Raw genomic sequence first — 12,113 nt, forward strand, 5'->3', positions numbered from 1 at the left:
ACCAGGAAAAAAAAGTCTTACGATTAATCACTGTTGATAATTAGCATCAATATCATTTGCATTAATGATGGCTAATTATTGAGGTTGATAGTGATAATTAATAATAGTTATTACTATCTAAACGAGTGGTTCCTAACCTGGAGCAATTTTGCTTCCCTAGGGGACATTTGGCAATGTCTGGAGACATTTTTTATTATCAAAATAAAAACTAGGAGCTGGGGTGAGGAGTGGGGTGGTGAGTTGCTCCTGGTATCTAATGAGTAGAGACCAGGGATGCTATTGAGCATCTACAATGCACAGGATGCCCCCACCCTCGACCATATAAAGAATTATCCAGTCCCAAAGATCAATAAGACCAAGGCTGAGAACCCCTGCTCTAATTGTACATGTTCCCCAAGGATCCCCGCAGGCCTGTTTCTTCATGGAGCTGTCTTCTCTAGCTAATTCTGTATACACTCTGGATTCAAATTCTGCCTCCATCACTTGCTAGCTGACATACATTTGGCAAGTCATTTAGCCTTTCTGAACCTCTATGTTAGTCCATTTGTATTGCTGTAAGGGAATACCCAAGGCTTGGTATTATATTTTTAAAAAGAGGTTTATTGCAGCTCACAGTTCTGCAGACTGCACAGGGAGCATGGCACTGGCATCTGCTTCTGATGAGGGCCTCAAGAAGCTTCCATTCATGGTGGAAGGTGAAGGGGGAGCCCCTGGTGTATCACATGGTGAGAGAGGGAGCAAGAGAGCAAGGGAGATGTCTGGCTTTTTAAACTACTAACTCTTGCATGAACTAGCAGAGCAAGAACTCACTCATTACCATGGGGAGGGCACCAAGCCATTCATGAGGGATCCAGACCCATGACCCAAACACCTCCCACCAGGCCCCACCTCCAACAATGCAGGTCTATTTCAACATAAGATTTGGAGAGAACAAAACATCCAAACCATATGAGCCTCCATTTTCCCATCTGAAAAGTGGGGGTGATACTAACACCTTCTTTATAGGATTGGTGGGATAAGTGGACAAGGAAAGCCATGTACTATAAAGAACCTCATACAGAGCCTAGATCACAGTGGACAATCATTTATGACAGCATATAACAAAGATGGACTAGCAGCAAATAAGATTGGAACAGCTGATTCTTTGTATGAAAAAATAAGATTGAATCTCTAGCTCACGTTTACAAAATATAAATTCTAGGTTAAAAATCCTAACTATAAAACAACAAAATCATAAAAATGCTTCAAAAAATAGAAATTCATTTTTATGGCCTTAGAATAAAGGAGAGTGTCATATAAAATAAAAATCGTAAAGAAAAAAATCAAGCGTGACCACATCAACATTTTAAAATGTATGTTCAAGAGAGGATGCCATAGATGAAAACTAAAAGCATTTTTCTGCTACAAACTGAAAGAAATATTTGCAACCAATCCTGACAAACAAATCTGTAGTATCAAAAATGTATTTTAAAAATATCTAAAAATCAGCTGGTCATGGTGGCTCATGCCAGTCATCCCAGCACTTTGGGAGGCCAAGGTGGGAGGATCACGAGGTCAGGAGTTTGAGACCAGCCTGGCCAATATGGTGAAACCTTGTCTCTACTGAAAATACAAAAATTAGCCGGGCCTGGTGGTGCACACCTGTAGTTCCAGCTACTCGGGAGGCTGAGGCAGGAGAATCCCTTGAACCTGGGAGGTGGAGGCTGCAGTAAGCCAAGATCATGCCACTGCACTCCAGTCTGGGCAACAGAGTGAGACTATGTCACAAAAAAAAAAAAGGAAGAAAGAAAAGAAAAAAATCAGTGAGAAAGATAAAAATAACTCAGTAGAAAAGTGAGCAAATGATAGAAATAGACAATTCAGAAAAGGAGTGAAATATACCGGCCAATAAACAAATGAAGAAATGTTTAACATTACTAATACTAAAGAATATGAAAATGAAAATAATAATAAGCTACCCATTTTCACTTATCACATTGCCTAAAACTTTAATGTCTGATAACACAGCGTCTGGAAGATAATGTAAAGAAATGGGAGCATTCATAAACTGCAGATGAGAGTGAATTTTGTATAACCACTTTGAAAAACAATTTGATATTATCTAATGAATTTAAGAATGAACATACCCTATAAGCCAGAAATTCCAGTTCTGGGTATTTGCATTCTGAGTTCAGTGTTGTTTATAACATGTAGTAAAAACCAGAAAACAACACAATTGTCCAATGAGAAAGGAATAGCTAAACAAAATGTGATCTATTCATACAATGGAATACTACTGAGCAGTTAAAAGGTATGAACTAAATCTATTTGTATAAGAGGACTTCACAAAGTTCATGGAAATATGGAATTAAAAAATAAAAAATATAAACTTTATTTCTCAACATAAGCTTTCAAGACACTTTTGTAAGCAATGATACCAACCATGTAGTTCATCCCTAAAACACTGAGAGTCCTGGGAATTTAGCCATGTCAATGCAGTCTTTTTTACATTATTACCTAAAGAAAAATGGGTGCCCTTAAAAGATTTTTTAAGATTAGAAAACAAAAAGACATCATGAAAAGCCAAATCATGGCTGTGAGGTGGATGTGTAATGATTTCCTATCAAAACTCTCGCAAAACTGGCGTTGTTTGATGAGAAGAATGAACAGGAGCATTGTGGTGGTGGAGAAGGATTCTCTAGTGAAGGTTTCCTGGGCATTTTTCTGCTAAAGCTTTGGCTGTCTCAAAACATTTTCATAATAAGCAGATGTTATCGTTCTTTGGCTCCCCAGAAAGTCAACCTGCAAAATATCTGGAGCATCCCCAAAACTGTTTTCATCATGAATTTTGCTCTTGACCAGTCTGCTTTTGCTTTGACAGGACCACTTCTACCTCTTTGTAGCCATTGCTTTGATCATGCTTTGTCTTCAACATTGTACTGGCAAAGCCATCCTTCATCTTCTCTTACAAATCTTTGAAGAAATGTTTCAGGATCTTGACCTGCTTGTTTAAAATTTCTGCTGAAATCTCTGCTCTTGTCTCCAGTTGATCTGGGTGCAATGCTTTTGGCAACCATCAATTGGGAAGTTTGCCCAACTTTAATTTTTCTGCTGAAATTGTGTAGAGTGAACTGATTGAGATGTCTATGGTGTTGGCTATTGTTTCTGCCATTAATCATCAGTCCTCTTCAATTAGGGAATGACCAAATTAATTCTTTTCCTCACAAATTGATGTGGATGGTCTGCTGCTACAGGCTTTTTTTTTTTTTTTTTTTTTTTTTTTTTTTTTTTTTTTTGAGACAGAGTCTTGTTCTGTCACCCAGACTGGAGTGCAGTGGCGCGATCTCGACTCACGTAAGCTCCGCCTCCCGGGTTCATGCCATTCTCCTGCCTCAGCCTCCTGAGTAGCTGGGACTACAGGAGCCCACCACCACACCTGGCTAATTTTTTGTATTTTTAGTAGAGACGGGGTTTCACAGTGTTAGCCAGGATGGTCTCGATCTCCTGACCTTGTGATCCGCCCACCTTGGCCTTACAGGCTTTATCTTTAACATCATCTCATCCTTTCTTAAAAGGAATTATCCACTTGTAAACTGCTAATTTATTTGGGGCATCATCTCCCTAAACTTTTCATAAAGTATCAATTATTTCACCATTCTTCCACCTAAGCTTCATCATAATTTGATATCAGTTCTTGCTGCAATTAAAGCATAATTTATTTTGCTCTGAAAACAGCTTTTTTTTTTTTTTTTTTTTTTTTTTTTTTTTTTTTGAGATGGAGTCTCACTCTGTCACCCAGCCTGGAGTGCAGTAATGTGATCTCAGCTCACTGCAACCTCTGCCTCCCAGGTTCAAGTGATTCTCCTGCCTCAGCCTCCTGAGTGGCTGGGATTACCGGTGCCTCCCACCACACCTGGCTAATTTTTGTATTTTTAGTAGAGACTGGGTTTCACCATGTTGGCCAGGCTGGTCTTGAACTCCTGCCCTTAGGTGATCTGCCCACTTTGGCCTCTGAAAGTGCTGGGATTACAGGCATGAGCCACCGTGCCTGGCCTGCTCTGATAAGAAATCTTTTCAAACTTATGTCTTATCCTTCTTGGTGCCTCCAACTAGATCCTGTTCAGACACATTATAATAAGTTCGTACTAGTTTTTTCAGTGCTAAAAAAATTTTGAAGCCTATGCATAGTTTTTTCATAATATTTATTTTCCATGAGCTTTCTGGAGACCCCTCACATCAACATGGAGATGTCTTAAAAATATATATTGAGGAACTGCTTCCAGCCAAGATGGAGTAACAGGAACTGTTACCCTCCTACCTTAACAACAACAATTTCAACCAAAATATACAAAACCTTTTACTTTTAGACATTAGTAGACAAGCTGATCCCTACAAGCCAGTTTTTTGTTCTTTGTTTTTCCCTAGAGGCAATTTCCAGGACACAGCTCAAGAAGAGAAACCCAAACATAGTCTGGTGATTTTTATAAGTAAAGGAAATAAAGATTAGCAACTGAGAAAGTCAAGCTTGGTGAAATTTTTGAAGCGGAGCACTGGAGAGAGAACCATGACACAGAGACAGAGTTCCACAGTTGTGAAAACAGGTCCTCCCCAATGTTTCCACCTTGCAGTCTTTGGCTGGATACCTATCTGAGAATTTGTGAGAAGAAACTAAGGCTGGAGAAAGAATAACTGGAATGGAGTAGGCAGAAAATGCTCAAAACTCACATAGGATTAAAAATAGTCTGTGTTCTCATTAGCCCAAGTGGAAAAAATAAGACGTGTAACACACAGGGCATGAATGTATAATAGTAATGACTTAGTAGTGTGATGAAATTAACCTTAGAGTAAGGTTGCTCTGGACCCATTCTAACAAAGCTTAAGTGCAAACCTTAAAAAGATCAAAATATAACTTCACTGAAAAAAAATCCAACACCACTTAAATAAACAAAATAAAATATAGAAATCAACAATGTAAAATTCACAATGTCTGACATCCAATAAAAAATTTATCAAGCAGGCAAGGAAGTAAAAAACTATAATTAATAACCAAGGGAAAAATAAATCAATAGAAACAGACCCAGGTCTGACAAAGATGGTGAAATTAGCAGCCACAGATGTTAAAACAATTATTACAAATAAGCCTCATATGTTTTACAAAGAGTAAAACACAGTCATAGTAAATAGAGAAGGAAGATATTTTTAAAAGACCAAAATTCAATTTATTAAAATAAAACATACAGTATCTGAAATGAAAAAAATAATACACTGGTTGCAACTAATAGCAGATTAGACTCTGCAGAATGAAGAGCAATGAACTTGAAGACAACTCATTTAAACTATGCAGAATGAAATGCAAAGACGAAGAAAAGACTGGGTAAAAACTGGAAAAAAACTTTTTAAAAATACCAGAGTATAAATTAATTATGGAACAATATCAAGGGGTCTAATATATATGGAACTAAAGTCATAGAAGGAAGGGAGGTTCAGAAAAATATTTGAATAACAAAATGGCTGAGCTTTACCAAAGTTGATAAAAAATATATATCAAGGATTCAAGGAGTTCAATGAACAATATAAGCAATAAACTAAAAACACTCCAAGGCACATGATAATTATTATAAATTACTGAAAACAGTAATGAAGAGAAAATCTTATCAGCCACCAAAGGGGAAAAGACAAATTGTGTACAGCAGAACAAAAATAAGAATGACCACAGATTCTCATCAGAAACTATGCAAATCAGAAGATAGTGGAGAGATATTTTTAAAGCACTGACAGAAAAAAACTTTGAAACTATGTCTATTTATTAATGAAAATATCTTTCAAATATGGGGGCAAAGACTTTCAAGAGAAATCAAAGATGAGATCATTTATTTTCAGCAGAGCTGCACTACAGGAAATGCCTAAGGAACTTTTTCAAGTCAAAAGGAAAATGAGAACAAATGAAAATTTGGAACTACACTAAAGGATGAAAAGTGGCCAGGCACAGTAGCTCATGCCTGTAATCCCAGTACTTTGGGAGGCTGAAAAGGGAAGGTTGCTTGAGGCCAGGAGCTCAAGACCACCCCGGGAAATGTAAGTGAGACCCCCTTCTCTACCAAAAAAAAAAAAGAAAGAAAAGTATTAATTAGCCAGGTGTGGTGGCATGCATCTGTAGTCCCAGCAACTGAAGAGGCTAAGGCATGAAGATTGCTTGAGCCCAAGAGTCCAAGGCTGCAGTGAGCTATGATTGTGCTACTGCACTCTAGCCTGGGTGACAGAGTAAGACCCCATCTCAAAAAGAAAATAAAAGAAAAGGAAAAAACAAAAGAGGAGAGGAGGTGAGGGGAGAGGAGATGAGGGAAGAGAAGGGAAGGGAAGCAGAGACTAGAAAAGGTGAATAAAACTGAAAATAAAAGGTTTTCTTTCTCATTTTACACTGTTTAGAAGATAATTGATCTTTATTAATATAGATGCTAAAATACTCAACAAAATACTAACAAAACAAATGTAATCACATATTAAGAGGATTATACAGCATGGCCAAGTGGAATTTATCCCAACAATTCAAGGGTAGCTCAACATTTGAAAATTAATCAATGTAATACACCACATTAATAGAATAAATTTTTTGAAAAAGATAATCTCAAATGATGCAGATTAAGTATGTGACAAAATCCAACACCATTTCAAGATTTAAAACACTCAGTATAATAGGAATAGAAGGCTGCTTCCCTAACATAATGAAGGCCATATATGAAAAAAAAACCCCACAGTTTGCACTCAGTTACACTCAGTGAAAGACTGAAAATCCCACCTGCCCTCACAGAGATCAGGAACAAAACAGACTTCTTGCTTTCACCACTTTTATTCAACATAGTATTAGAAGTACTAGCCAGTGTAATTAGGCAAAAAAAAAGAAATAAAAAACATCCAAATTAGAAAGGAAAAAATAAAATTATTTGTTTGCAAATGACATGATCTTATATGTAGAATACCCTAAAGAATCCACAAAAAAACTGTTAGAATTAATAAAAAAAATTCAGGGCCATACACTTATCTGCATTAGTTCAAATCCTGCATCTGCCTATTACTAGCTTAATCACTCTGTGCTTCAGCTTTTCCTTCTCTAAAATGGGGATAACAAGGTAATCTAAAAGGTTCTATGTGGGGATGAAATAAATTGATTCATATAAAGGTGTTAATCAACAAGTCACGGGCACATAAAGCGCATATGTTTGCTGTTATGTCACGTCTTATTGCTTCTTTTTGACATAAGTGTCTTAGAAAAAGTATTTGAAATTTCTTATACTAGAATTTAACTTTAAAATTTTGTCTAGATGGCTTTATTTTGGTAATGATATTGAAACTCTAATACCAGACAAGTACTATGACGACTCAGGCACCCAGACTAAGTAACGAATAAAATAGTCTCTCCGGAAAGGAGATGAGCCAAGCAGGGAGTTGGAAACCATACATGTTAAACACCAGTGATAACAAAAAGGGTAGGAGTGGTGCAGAACACCAACTACTATGTAAATCGTGTAAACTTCCTTGGCTAGTGCTGTACTCCCCAAGCATTTGCTATGTAAATGCCAACTATGTCTGTGTGAAATAAAAACTTGGACCATCTTAAAGCTTTTTTTGTTTTTGCAGAATTCAAAATCATTTTTGTGGTTGCTGAGAATAAAATTTAGACTATAATATTTATTTTTATTCATTAAAAAACAAATTCAGAAAAATTTAAGAATACAAAATTAAATGCAAACTTTAGTTGTATTACTGTACATTAACGAGTGCTCTGAAAAGCAAATTAAGAAAACTATTCTGTTTACAGTAGCATCAAAAAGAATAAAATAGTTTGGAGTAAATTTAATCAAAGAAGTGAAATACTTTTACATAGCAAACTACACAACTGCTGAAAGAAATTAGAGATCTAAAGCAAGGGAAATGTATCCTCTGTTCATGGATTGGATGACATAATATTGTTAAGAGGACAATATCACCCAAAGTAATATATGGATTCAATGCAATATCTATAAAAAATTTTATTGCCATTGTTTTCAGATATAGACAACCCCATACAAAAATTTATATGGAGTTTCAACAGACCCCAAAAAGTAAAAACAATCTTGTAACAAAGCCAAAACTGGAAGTAAGCTGGAAGTCTCACATTTCTCAAATTCAAATCTACAAAGCTATGGTAATCAAAACAATGTAGTGCTGGCACAAAGATGGATATATAGACCAATGGAATGGAATACAGAGCCAGACATAAACCCTCACATATATGGCCAATTTATTTTTGACAAGGCTGTGAAGGTCATTCAGTGGGGAAAAGTCAGTCTTTTCAACAAACAATGTTGAGAAAACTGGATGCTCATATGCAAAAGAATGAAGTTAGACCTTTACCTTACACCTTATACAAAATGTAACTCAAAATAAATGGATAAAGATCTAAATTTAAGAGCCAAAACTGTTAAATGAAAACAAAAGGGAAAATCTTCATTACCTTGGGTTTAGCAACGGTTAATTAAGTATGATACCAAAAGTATAGGCAACAAAAGAAAAAATAGATAAATTGGGCATTGCCAAAATTAAAAACTCATGGGAATCTAAGAACATTATCAAGAGAGTGAAAAGACAATCCACAGAATCGGAGAAAATGTTTGCAAATAATATATCTGATAAAGCATTAATATCCAAGATATATAAAGAGCACTGTGATGGTTAATATTAAGTGTCAACTTGATTGGATTGAAGGATGCAAACTATTGTTTCTGGGTGTATCTGGATGTTTCTGGGTGTTTCCAGAAGAGGTTAACATTTGAGTCAGTGGACTGGGAGAGGAAGACTCACCCTCAGCAAGATCCAAATACACTGTGGATGGGCACCATCCAATCAGCTGCCAGCATGGCTAGAAAAAGCAAGCAGAAGAAAATGGAAAAAGTTGACTTGATGAGTTTTCCAGTCTTCATCTTTCACCCATGATGGATGCTTCCTCCCCTCGAACTTCAGAACTTGGAGTCTTATGTCTGAGGACAGGAGACATCCAGCATTGGAGAGAGATGACTTTGGACTTACACTAATGGACTTACACTAATGGTTTGCCACAAGCTCTCAAGCCTTGGCCACAGAATGAAGGCTGCACTGTTGACTTCCCTACTTTTGAAGTTTTCGGTCTTGGACTGAGCCACTGCTGGCTTCCTTGCCCCTCAACTTGCAGACAGTCTACTGTGGGACTTCACATTGTGATCATGTGAGTCAATTCTCCTTAATAAACTCCCTTTCATATATACATATATTCTATTAGTTTTGGCCCTCTAGAGAACCCTGACTAAAACAGATTTTGGTACCAGGAGTGGGATACTGCTATAAAGATACTGCTATAAAGATACTTGAAAATATGGAAGCGACTTTGGAACTGGGTAACAGGCAGAGGTTGGAACAGTTTGGAGGACTTGGAAGAAGACAGGAATATGTGGGAAAGTTTGAAACTTTCTAGAGACTAGTTGAATAGTTTTGACCAAAATGCTGATAATGATGTGGACAATGAAGTCCAGGCTGAGGTGGAATCAGATAGAGATGAGGAAATTCTTGGGAACTGGAGCAAAGGTCACTCTTGCTATGCTTTAGCAAAGATAGTGGGACATTTTGCCCCTGCCCTAGAGACCTGTGGAACTTTGAACTTGAGAGAGATTGTATGAAATTGGAACTTATGTTTAAAAGGGAAGCAGAGCATTAAAGTTTAGAAAATTTGCAGCCTGACAATACAATAGAAAAAAAATAACCTATTTTTCTGGGGAGAAATTCAAGCTGGCTACAAAAATTTGCATAATTAATGAGGAGCAATGTTAGTAACCAAGACAATGGGGAAAATGTCTCCAGGGCATGTCAGAGACTTTCATGGCAGCTCCTCCCTTCACAGACCCGGGGGCCTACAAGGGAAAAATGGTTTCATGGGTCAGACCCATGGTCCCCACTCCTGCTCTGTGCAGCCTCAAGATTTGGTGCCCTGTGTCCCAGCCATGGCTAAAAGGTGCCAACATATAGTCCCACGGTTGCTTCAGAGGATGTAAGCCCCAAGCCTTGGCAGCTTCCACATGGTGTTGGGCCTGCAGGAGTCAAGAATTGAGGTTTTGGAAAACTCCACCTAGATTTCAGAGGAAGTATGGAAATGCCTGGATGTCCAGGCAGAGGTCTGTTGCGGGGGTGAAGCCCTCATGGAGAACCTCTGCTAGGACAGTACAAAGGGGAAACGTGGGATTGGAGCTCCCACACAGAGTCCCCACTGGGGCACTGCCTAGTGGGGCTATGAGAGGAAGGTCACCATCCTTCAGACCCCAGAATGATAGATCCACCAACAGCTTGCACTGTGTGCCTGGAAAAGCTGCAGACACTCAATGCCAGCCATGAAAGCAGCTGGGATGGGGGACCGTACACTGCAAAGCCACAGAGGCAGAGCTACCCAAGGCCATAGGAGCCCACTTTTTGCATCACCATTCCCTGGATGTGAGACATGGAGTCAAAGGAGATTATTTTGGAGCTTTAAGATTTAATGACTGCCCTGTTGGATATTGGACTTGCATGAGGCCTGTAACCCCTTTGTTATGGCCAATTTCTCCCATTTGGAATTGAAGCATTTATCCAATGTCTGCACCTCCATTGTATCTTGGAAGTAAATAAACTGAGTTTGATTTTACAGGCTCCTGGGCCTTGTCTCACATGAGACTTTGGACTTGGACTATTGAGTTAATGCTGAAATGAGTTAAGACTTTGGGGGATTGTTGGGAAGGCATGATTGATTTTGAAATGTGAGAACATGGGATTTGAGAAGGGAGAGGCCAAGGTGAAATGATGTGGTTAGGCTTTGTGTCCCGACCCAAATCTCATCTTGAACTGTAATCCCCAGGTAGAGAGAGAGCTTGTGGGAAGTGATTGGATTATGAAGGTGAATTATGAGGGTGATTATTATGCTGTTCCCATGATAATGAGTGAATTCTCTCAAGATCTGATGGTTTTATAAATGGTAGTTTTTCCTGTGCTGACACATGCTCTCTCTTGCTTGCTGCCATGTAAGATGTGCCTGCTTCCCCTTCCAACATGATTGTAAGTTTCCTGAGGTCTCCCCCACCATGAGGAACTGTGAGTCAATTAAATCTCTTTTTTTTTGTATAAATTACCCAGTCTTGAGTATGTCTTTAAAGCAGAGTGAGAATAGACTAAGGCAAGAACATGCAACTCAACAATACGAAACTAAACAACCCAATTCAAAAATAGGCAAATGACCTGAAAGACATTTCTCCAAAGATTACACCACTGAAAAGATGCTTAACATTATTAGTCATTAGGGATATACAAATCAAAACCAGAGTGAAATAGAACTACTCTGTTTGATATTGCTATAAAGAATACCTGAGGTTGGGTGATCTATAAAGAAAAGAGGTTTATTTCGTTCACTGTTCTGAAGGCTGTATAAGAAGCGTGGCACCAGCATCTTGTGAGGGCCTCAAACTGCTTCCACTCATGACAGAAGGTGAATGGGAGCTGGCATGTGCAGAGATCACAAAGTAAGAGAAGAAGCAAGGGGAGAAGGTGCCAGGCTCTTTTAAACAACCAACTTTTGTGGAAACTAATAAAGTGAGAACCAATTCACCCACCCCCACCAGGGAGGGCATTAATCTATTCATGAAGGATCTGCTCCCATGACCCAAACCACTGGACCATTAGGCCCCACCTTTAACACTGGGAATCAGATTTTAACTTGAGGTTTGGAGGATTCAAACAAATTATAGTATTCCATAACTGGGCCCCCAAATCTCATGTCTTTCTCACGTAGAGAATATAATCATTCCTTCCCAATAGTCTTCAAAAGTCTTAACTTGTTTCACACCAACTTTACAGTCCAAAGTCCAAAATCTCATCTGAGACTCAAAGGGGGTTTCTTACAGATATGATCCTATAAAATCAAAAGCAAGTTATTTACTTCCAAGATACAATGACAGAGCAAACATTGGGCAAACATTTCCATTCCAAAAGGGAGAAATTAGACAAAAGCAAGGGGTAACAATCCCCATGCAAGTCCAAACTCAGCAGGGCATACATGAAATTTTAAAGCTAAAAAAAATTCTCCTTTGACTCCAGTCCTACATCCT

This window comes from Pongo abelii, chromosome 6, assembly GCF_028885655.2.
Source record: "Pongo abelii isolate AG06213 chromosome 6, NHGRI_mPonAbe1-v2.0_pri, whole genome shotgun sequence".
NCBI classification, from domain to species: domain Eukaryota; kingdom Metazoa; phylum Chordata; class Mammalia; order Primates; family Hominidae; genus Pongo; species Pongo abelii.